The 9,423-nt window shown below is 39.7% G+C and overlaps 1 protein-coding gene across 1 annotated transcript in view; it reads left to right on the forward strand.

Moving 5' to 3' along the window:
- Positions 1-9,123, forward strand: part of LOC132594478 (translation initiation factor IF-2) — a 181,546-nt gene extending 172,423 nt beyond the window's left edge. Inside the window, exon 5 of the mRNA XM_060292076.1 lies at positions 8,946-9,123. The gene's annotated coding sequence lies outside the window, so the exon portion shown is untranslated. The remainder of the gene's footprint in view (positions 1-8,945) is intronic.
- The last annotated feature ends 300 nt before the right edge of the window (positions 9,124-9,423 follow it).

Raw genomic sequence — 9,423 nt, forward strand, 5'->3', positions numbered from 1 at the left:
ACACCATGTTTGACCTGGGTTCTAATATAGTGTTTTGAAAAATAGAAACAAAGACTTACCTACAGAGTTGAGGTCCATGTATTAGTTATCAAAGAAGAGGTGATAGAAAGGGTGGATTCATACTTTCAGGGTTAGAGAGATGAGATTTTATTTACATTTGATTGCCCTAAATGTGATCTCATCAAAAAATTGCTACCAAGAACCTGTAAAATAAAAAGCTTGTTTGTGGGAGTGTGTAAAATCAAATGGGTTTATTATTTAGGATTTGATCTTACCAAAACATGGAAGCTCAATGACTTTAAGGAAATTAGAATTTGACTTATTCTGTAGTCTAACCTGCCTGGTACACTATAAATGCATTTTCTTTGACAGGTTTATTCCTTCAGCTGTTTTGAGTTTAATTGGGGTCCTCTGTATAAACCACAGACAGCTTTGGGAAATGTGGTTGTTATTTATAGAACACCACAAGCCTACACTGTACTTTCAGTAGAGCTTAAATTGGACTGAATCTCTCATGCTATCAGCTCTGGGTTCTTTTTGGAGGAAGGGAAAAAACTCACTGCATTTTTTTTTTTGCCTCTGTGTTTGTACTATTAGAAAATGAAAAGAAGCTCTAAAATACATTATGATCTAATGAAAGAAGTGGGAGAAAAAGAAAGGAAACAAGATAGAATAATGGAGTTTTGAGCTTCCTTTCCTAAGAAAATGCAGTAGGACTAAATAACACAGAACAAAATTGTTACAACAGACTCTTCTGTGAGATGTTCACAGAGAAAACTGGAGACTAGAGAACAGCCAGACGCCCAGCTGCGAAAGTGCTTCCTTTTGAAGAATTTGGAAGGCCAAGGGGAAAAAATGAGTTATATGAGGATGTAAGATATGTTTGTGGGGGTGGGGGATGAAAGGTCTATGAAGAACAAGGAGACAGTATTAGGCTGCCGGAACATCAGGAAAACAAGACACAGTGGAGTCACAAGTGGGTGAAGAGAAAAAGAGAAGCATGAAGAGGAAAGCACCAAGGGAAGAGGTGGGTGAGTAGAAGGAGGAGGTAATGATGAAACTTACCCACAGACTAAAGTTGTGAATATAAAGCCATTTTCATCATCAGTACAGGGGAACATTCTCTGCGGGGTCAGAGACAAGGTAGCATGTCCTTCACACACACAGATAAGCCTTGGATCACAGCAGGTCTCTACTTAGAAAGTTCTAGTTGGATATCTCCATGTACACCTGGATGGGACTGTCAGGCAGGGCTGGAATGAGCTAAGGAGCAGAAGGGAGCTGAAGACCACCAGGCCTGAAGCCTCAGCTCTGTTATGGGAGAGTTTTCTTTTCTTTTTTTTTTTTAATTTTCATTTATTTATTTATTTTTGGCTGCGTTGGGTCTTCGTTGCTACACACGGGCTTTCTCTAGTTGTGGAGAGCAGGGGCTACTCTTTGTTGCGGTGCGTGGGCTTCTCAGTGCAGTGGCTTCTCTTGTTCTGGAGCACAGGCTCTCGGCACGTGGCTCAGTAGTTGTGGCTCACGGGCTCTAGAGCGCAGGCTCAGTAGTTGTGGCACATGGGCTTAGTTACTCCACGGCATGTGGGATCTTCCAAGACCAGAGACAGAACCTGTGTCCCCTGCATTGGCAGGCAGATTCTTATCCACTGAGCCACCAGGGAAGCCCTGGCAGAGTTTTCTTGATCCCCATTGAAAAAATTTTGACAAGCCTCTAAAATATTGCTCCATTTTCCAAGAGTGTCTGGGAAATACTATAACAAGAGCACTGTAACTAATCCATCTGATATGAGGCTCCAGAGAAACCTCAACAAATGTCCATTTGGGAGAGAATTGAAGATTAAAAACTATGCTCAGGGTCTTAATTAAACATTATGTTAATTTTATGAATCCTAGGTTTTAAATATGAAACCACTGGACTCCTAATGATAACTGACTTGGGGAAACACTGTACTTTGCTTTCTATGAAGCAGGATGATTATCATATCCCCTCTTACCTTTACCTCCCCTGACCCCCAAATAGGCATGCTTGTTACATTGAGGAGACTTCTGGCATTTCTGCACAGCCTTATATGTAGGCAGATGAACTTTCAGAGCAGGCTTTGGAGGAGGAAATCTCATAAGCTTGGACCATATATCATTACTAAAAATTGGACCTGGCGTTTATCACAATTATTTGTTCACTTTCTTCTTCCCTCCCTCCCTCTCTCCCTTGATTCCTTCCTCAAACCTACAGATTCAGAATCTCCAGTGGTGCATCCCACGGATTTGTATTTTGTAAACACTCCTGTAATCCTGATGCCATCAGCCCAGCACTGGTTTTGTGAACACCTTAGAGGTTTCAAGACAGGACCTGCTTTCTGTGTAGGTTGCTGAGTAATCATAGGTGATTTTAAGGGTGGGGGAAGAGCACTCCTGCCTCCCAATATCTCACATATATTTGGGTTGATTTTTAAAATGCATTTGGCAGTGGACAAGACCTTTCAATTCACATCAGTGTAAAGAAATTTCTTTCTTTTTTCTTTTAACATGTCTAAGATGTAAATGATTCATACAAGATAATTTAATAAGAACAGGTGAGTGGGGGGAGAGTAAGAAGGCACCTGATGTACAATGATGGAGAAAGGGGGCATCATCTCCTAGAGGGAATGGGCAGATTTCGGTACACTCTTCACAGCCTTGGTAAGGGTTGAGCTTACTTGAAACCCAATAGTTTATTTTTATTTTTTAATTAGATTATTTTATTTATTTGTTTATTTATGGCCACGTTGGATCTTTGTTGCTGCACGCGGGCTTTCTCTAGTTGCGGTGAGCGGGGGCTGCTCTTCGTGCGGTGCATGGGCTTCTCATTGAGGTGTCTTCTCTTGTTACGGAGCACGGGCTCCAGGCGCGCAGGCTTCAGTAGTTGTGGCTCTTGGGCTCTAGATTGCAGGCTCAGTAGTTGTGAGCACGGGCTTAGTTGCTCCACGGCATGTGGGATCTCCCCAGACCAGGGCTCGAACCCATGTTCCCTGCATTGGCAGGTGGATTCTTAACCACTGCCCCACCAGGGAAGTCCCAGTTTATCTATTTTTAAATAGTAGAGGTATGTTAGAATAAGCCTAAGGGACACATACTTGGAAAAGTTAACAGTAAGGACTTTGCTGTTAGGTGAGTTAAGTCCAACAATTTTCTAAGGCCTTAACAGAAAGCCAGGAAAGCAAAATTCTTAAGATGTCCCTCTCCAAAATGACTATCTTGGATATGGCACAAATGCCCAGCGCACAACCGCAAGATGAATAAAAGATGAATTCGTTGTAAAAGGCTTAGAGATGGATAGATGACATTTACATAATGATGTAAATTTGTACATAATGATGGAGAGTAGTTCATTTCTTTGAAAGCTGATAATGCCAGCACTCATGAAAGAAGTAGTTTCATGTTAATTTTGAGTTCTTCGAATTTGGACAGTTTTTTTCAAAGGAAAAAGACATACTTTCTACTCTTAGAAAGATCACAGAATTAGACAGCAATCATGTTCCTTTTTTCCCCAAGATCTGGGTGCTTTTCATCATTGCCAAACCCTAAAATTGAAAATTCCATACAAATGAATTTTAATATTTTACTGCAAATTGTCATGCCATAGATGAATTCCAATTAGCCTTCTTTTTCTACTTTATAATTAAGAAATAGGGCTGAGGATGGGGGGAAGGGGGCATAATTCTGGGCAGTGGCCAGGAAAAAAAGTGTGAAAAATTATATTGAGCACAGATTTACATAGTTTTACCATCTGTCTTCAATGACTTAGATCTAGTCTTGCTTCAGGAACTGGGACTATGTCAGATAACTCTTAAAAGTTGTTTCCAGAGTTCTGGTTCCCTCTTAATCAGGTGCTTTACATAAGTAAACATTGAAAAATAATGGAGTAAGGAAGACTTGGGGAGGACTGGATAGCTGTCTTCAGATATGTATAAGGCTGGCAAGTAGAAGAGGAAATACTTTGCCCTAGCTCTAGAAAAGTTTTAAGTTACACAAAAGAGTAGCTCTACTCAATCCAAGTAAGAAATAAGTAGAATCGATTGTCGTGCTGATATTCAGCTCTATTTTCCTGGAATTCTATAAGCAGAGTCTGATGGTTGTCTGTTAGTGATATTGTAGAAAACTGCAGTGGGTGGGAGACTGAACTGGGGGACCTTTCAGGTTACTTCTGAACTAAAGCTGGAAGGGAGAGCAAGGGAATGTGGTATTATCTTAGGCGGGGTTGCAGCAGTAGACTCTCAGGGAAGGATTTGAATGCAAGTCGTTTGTTGAGGAGGTGATCCCAGGAAGTATCAGTAGGAGGGTAGGGATGTGAGTCTTACTGGGGACTTCTGGAACACATTTCAGAATTGTCCTACTCAAGGGGTAAGTAAGCAGGGGCATCTATCCTCCATTTTCATCCCTCCTGGCTGGGCACTGCTGTCTGGGACATTAAATCCCCTGTACTCCTGGTCTGCCCTGTGCAGGTGGAAAATCGTGGGTCCTTGCCATGGAATGCCGTGGGCAAGCATGGAGTAGGTGACAAGTGCCAAAGGGATGTGACTGGGGCATGACAGAATCTGCTATAGTTGTAGAGCATTGGCTATGGAGTTAGGCTGATCTTGTTTTGGTGCTTACCTCTCCTTCTTATTAGCTGTATGACTTTAGACAACTTATGTAGCCTCTCTGGATCTATTCCTTATCAACAAGTCAGAGGTGACATAGATACCACACAGGGTGATTGTCGAAATTCAGTAAAATAACAAACTTAAAGCACTTAACAGAATGATCTAAAAAAGGTAGCTTTTGTTATTGTAAGAATAAATCTTTCTTCTTAGATCTAAAATGAGCTCATTCCCAAAATAGTAAGATATTAAAATCTTACATGCTGCCAAAAGACTTTACAGGTAATACAAATGCTAAAGAAAGAAAATTTTAAACTACTATAGAATTTAGTCAGAAATTATTCTTCTTTCTTCATGTAGCAACTAACAAGTATTTAATATTTATTGACTATCAGGTAAATATCTGGCAGTACTAAATTCACAATGAGCATAAATGCCTATTTATTCAAGACTTGGCTTAAGCAGCATTTTCTCGCTGCGAAGAATAAAATTATTTTACAGCTGGACTGGGACACTGACTGACACTGACTCTTGGCCAAGATAAGGGCAGTGGGCTAACTAATGATGTGTAACATGCTATTTAAAGTTTGAAACTCCCCTAGCAGCACTTAGGACAGGTTTATTTTAACTTTTTTCTTCTAGCTTTATTGAGATATAATTGACATATAGCATCGTATAAGTTTAAGATGTATAACATAATGATTTGACATATGTATATATTGTGAAATGATTACCACAATAAGTTTAGTTAATATCCATCACCTCACATAGTTACAGTTTTTTTTCTTGTAGTAAGAACTTTTAAGATCTCTCTTAACAGTTTTCAAATATGCAATACAGTATTTTTAACTATAGTCACCATGCTGTACATTACATCCCCAGAACAAATTTATTTTATAAGTGAAAGTTTGTACTTTTTACCACCTTCACCCAGGCCGCCTTCCACCTCCCCAACTCCCCACCTCTGGCAACCACCAATCTGTTCTCTGTTTCTATGATATCGGTTTCATTAGATTCTATGTATAGGTGAGATGATACAGTATTTGTCTTTTTCTATTTGACTTATTTTACTTAGCATGATGCCCTCATCCCTGCTGTTCCAAATGGCAAGATTTCCTTTTTTAATGGCTGAATAATATTCATATATATATATCTTAAGACATCTTTATCCATTCATGTGGATGGGCACTTAGGCGTTTTCTTGTCCTGTAAATAATGCTGCAGTGAACACATGGGTGCAGATATCTTTTTGAGACAGTGATTTTATTTCCTTTGGATATATACCCAGAAGTGGAATTGCTGGGTCATAAGGTAGTCTTATTTTTATTTATTTTTAAAAGTTATTTATTTTTTAGAGGAGTCTGTGCCTTTATTGGCCAAGCAGCCTTCATGAAGGGGATGAAGGTGGAGAAGTGAGCGACCCTGATGTCTGAGCAGCTTGTGCTTCACAGGCTTGTAGGTGATTGACAGCTTGCCCATACAGCGGCCAATCATCCCAGGCTTGATTTCCACCTGGTTGAGGATCTTGCCCTTGTAGCCGCCCACTATCTTGGGAACGATGATCATGTCCCACAGGTGCATCTTAACAACCTTAGGCTTCTCTGTGGGTGGCGCCTTGTTCTTGGCCTTGCTCAGGCACTTAAGCGGCGAGTGCTGCTTCCTCCACAGGCCGGATTCAGCCGCGGTTGCTGCCAGGCGCAGTACAACTGCATGAACAGCTTGTAGGACTTGTCCAGCAGCTGGTTGAGGTCCACGCCTGAGGTAGGTGGACTTATGGAAGGTCTGCCTCTTTTGCTGCACTTCTGCCACCTTGTCAGTTATTGGAAAATGTTGGTAGTCCTATTTTTAATTTTTTGAGGAACTTCTATACTGTTTTCCATAGTGCTGCATCAATTTAGATTTCTACCAACAGTGTGGAAGGGTTCCCATTCCTCCACTTCCTTGCCAACATTTGTTATCTCTTATCTTTTTGATAATAGCCAGTCTAATGTATGTGAGGTGATATCTCTTTGTGGTTTTAAATTGCATTTCTCTGATGATTAGTAATGTTGAGCACCTTTTCCTGTGCATGTTTGCCATCTGTATGTCTCCTTCGGAAAAATGTATATTTGGGTCCTTCACTCAATTTTTAATTGAATTATTTTGTTTTCGCTACTGAGTTATATGAGTTCCTTATATATTTTGGATATTAACCCATTATCACATGTGTGGTTTGCAAATATTTTCTCCCATTCTGTAAGTTGCCTTTTCATTTTGTTTATTGTTTCCTTTGTTGTGCAGAAGCTTTTTAATTTGATGTGGTCCCACTTGTTTATTTCTTATTTTGCGTGCTTGTGCATATCTAAGAAATGACCAGTGTTAAGGAGCTTTTCCCCTGTGTTTTCTTCTAGGAGTTTTATGGTTTCTGGTCTTACATTTAAGTCTTTAATCTATTTCCAGTTAATTTTTGTGAGTGGTGTAAGGTTGGGATCTAGGTTCATTCTTTTGCATGTGAATATCCAATTTTCCCAGCATTATTTATTGAAGAGACTGTCTTTCCTCCACTAAGTATTCTTGGCTCCCCTGTCAAATATTGGTTATCTGCATATGCGAAGGTTTATTTCTGGGCTCTCAATTCTGTTCCATTGATATATATCTTTTTGTATACTATTTTGATTATTATAGCATTGTAATGTAGTTTGAAATCAAGAAGTGTGATTCCTCCAGCTTTGTTCTTCTTTCTCAGGATTGCTTTGGCTATTCAGAGTCTTTTGTTGTTCCAAATGAATTTTAGGATTGTTTTTTCTATTTCTGTAAAAAAAAATGCCATTGGACTCTTGATAGGGATTGCATTCAATCTATAGATAGCTTTGCATAGTATTTTAACAATATGAATTCTTCCAGTCCATGAAGACAGGATATCATCCCATTTGTGTTTTCTTCAATTTCTTTCATCAGTGTCTTATCGTTTTTAGTGTGGAGATCTTTCACCAACTTGGTTAGATTTATTCCTAAGTATTTTATTGTTTCTGATGCTATTGTAAATGGGATTTTCCTTTATTTCTTTTTCAGATAATTCATTTATTAGTGTAGAGAAGCACTAATGATTTTGTATGTTGATTTTGTATCCTGCAATTTTACTCATTTCGTTGATTAGATCTAACAGTTTTTTGGCAGAATCTTTAAGACTTTATATATATAAAATCATGTCATCTGAAAATGGAGAAAGTACTACTTCTTCCTTTGTGATTCTGATGCCTTTTATTGCTTTTTCTTGCTTGATTGCTCTGGCATAGGCATGGTGAGAGTGGGTACCCTTGTCTTATTCCTGATCTAGGGCCAGTTTATTGGTGCTTTACAGCTGGTGTAATCAGTTTAACAGTTGGGCTTGGTTATGTGACCAGAAGGTCATGGAAGAATCTGCTGGAACCTTTTAGGGAGTTCTCCCTAAACAGAGACTCATTGGACAAGTCTTTCACCTCCTTGGGTGAATAAGAAGGACCGTGGGGAGCTGTGCTTGGGAAGCTCTTGGGAGTCTTGTGAATATGTTCAATTATCTGGTCCTATTGTAGTCCTTGAGGGAGTACTAATCCTACCAGGTTATTTTTGGCTGTCTACCTGTATGTCTTCCCCATAGATGTGAGAGTTTTGGGAGCAAGAACCCTGTGTGCATATTGTTTACTATTGTATCCTTCATACTGAAAACATAGCACAGAACACCATGAATAGGCAAAAATGTTTGTTGGATAAAATGAGTGAATGAAGTAGTAGTTGACATCATGGAAAAGGCTAGATGTTTATTAACTTAAATCCACAAATATTTATTTAATGCCTTTTATGTGCAAAATGTAATAATTGTTTTTTAAAATATTTTCTTTTTAAAAATTCGATATACATTTTTATAGTAAGTATGGTTTATTTATAGTCTGTATTTAATAATTCTAATATATAAAGTCATTATAGTTCTATTTGTGTGCCTTGTTGTCCTTGAGTATTTGCTGTTCATTGTATCTGAAAATTACCTGTAAGAATAATTTAAGTCATAGAATGAAAGTAACTTCCTTCAGAAAGAACTTGGATTTGTTTCTACCAAATGCCTGAAGTTACTACCGGTCTAGGTTCACTTTAATCCAAGTTCAATTTTTAAGTTCCCTGGACCACACAGATGACATGATTCCAGACTGAAAGACGACTTACCCTTCCTTGAGGGTGTAGCCCTTTGAGGTCATAGCTTTTTATGCAGACAGTCTCCTAATAGACTTCCCATCTTCTATGGGCCTTGGGCTTTGTTCTCCATGCTCCTAATCCTGTGAGACCATCACAGTAAACATTTTTATTTTACAGAAATATCCGAGAAATAATAAGGAAGACGGTGAAGGAGTAACACGTGGAGATCACCTTCCTCTCCACAAATACATCAAAAATACATCTACATGTGGAACAACTCCTACAGAGCACCTACTGAATGCTGGCAGAAGACCTCAGACTTCCCAAAAGGCAAGAAACTCCCCACATACCTGGGTAGGGCAAAAGAAAAACAGAGACAAAAGAATAGGGACAGGACCCGCACCTCTGGCAGGGAGCTGTGAAGGAGGAAAAGTTTCCATGCACTAGGGAGCCCCTTCACTGGCGGGGACAGGGGGTGGGCAGTGGGGGAAGCTTCAGAGCCATGAAGGAGAGCGCAGCAACAGGGATGCAGAGGGCAAAGCGGAGAGATTCCTGCACAGAGAATCTGTGCCAACCAGCGCTCACCAGCATGAGAGGCTTGTCTTCTCTCCTATTAGGGGCTGGGAGCTGAAGCTCGGTCAGACCCCAGGGACAG

The sequence above is a fragment of the Globicephala melas genome, chromosome X (genome assembly GCF_963455315.2).
Source record: "Globicephala melas chromosome X, mGloMel1.2, whole genome shotgun sequence".
NCBI classification, from domain to species: domain Eukaryota; kingdom Metazoa; phylum Chordata; class Mammalia; order Artiodactyla; family Delphinidae; genus Globicephala; species Globicephala melas.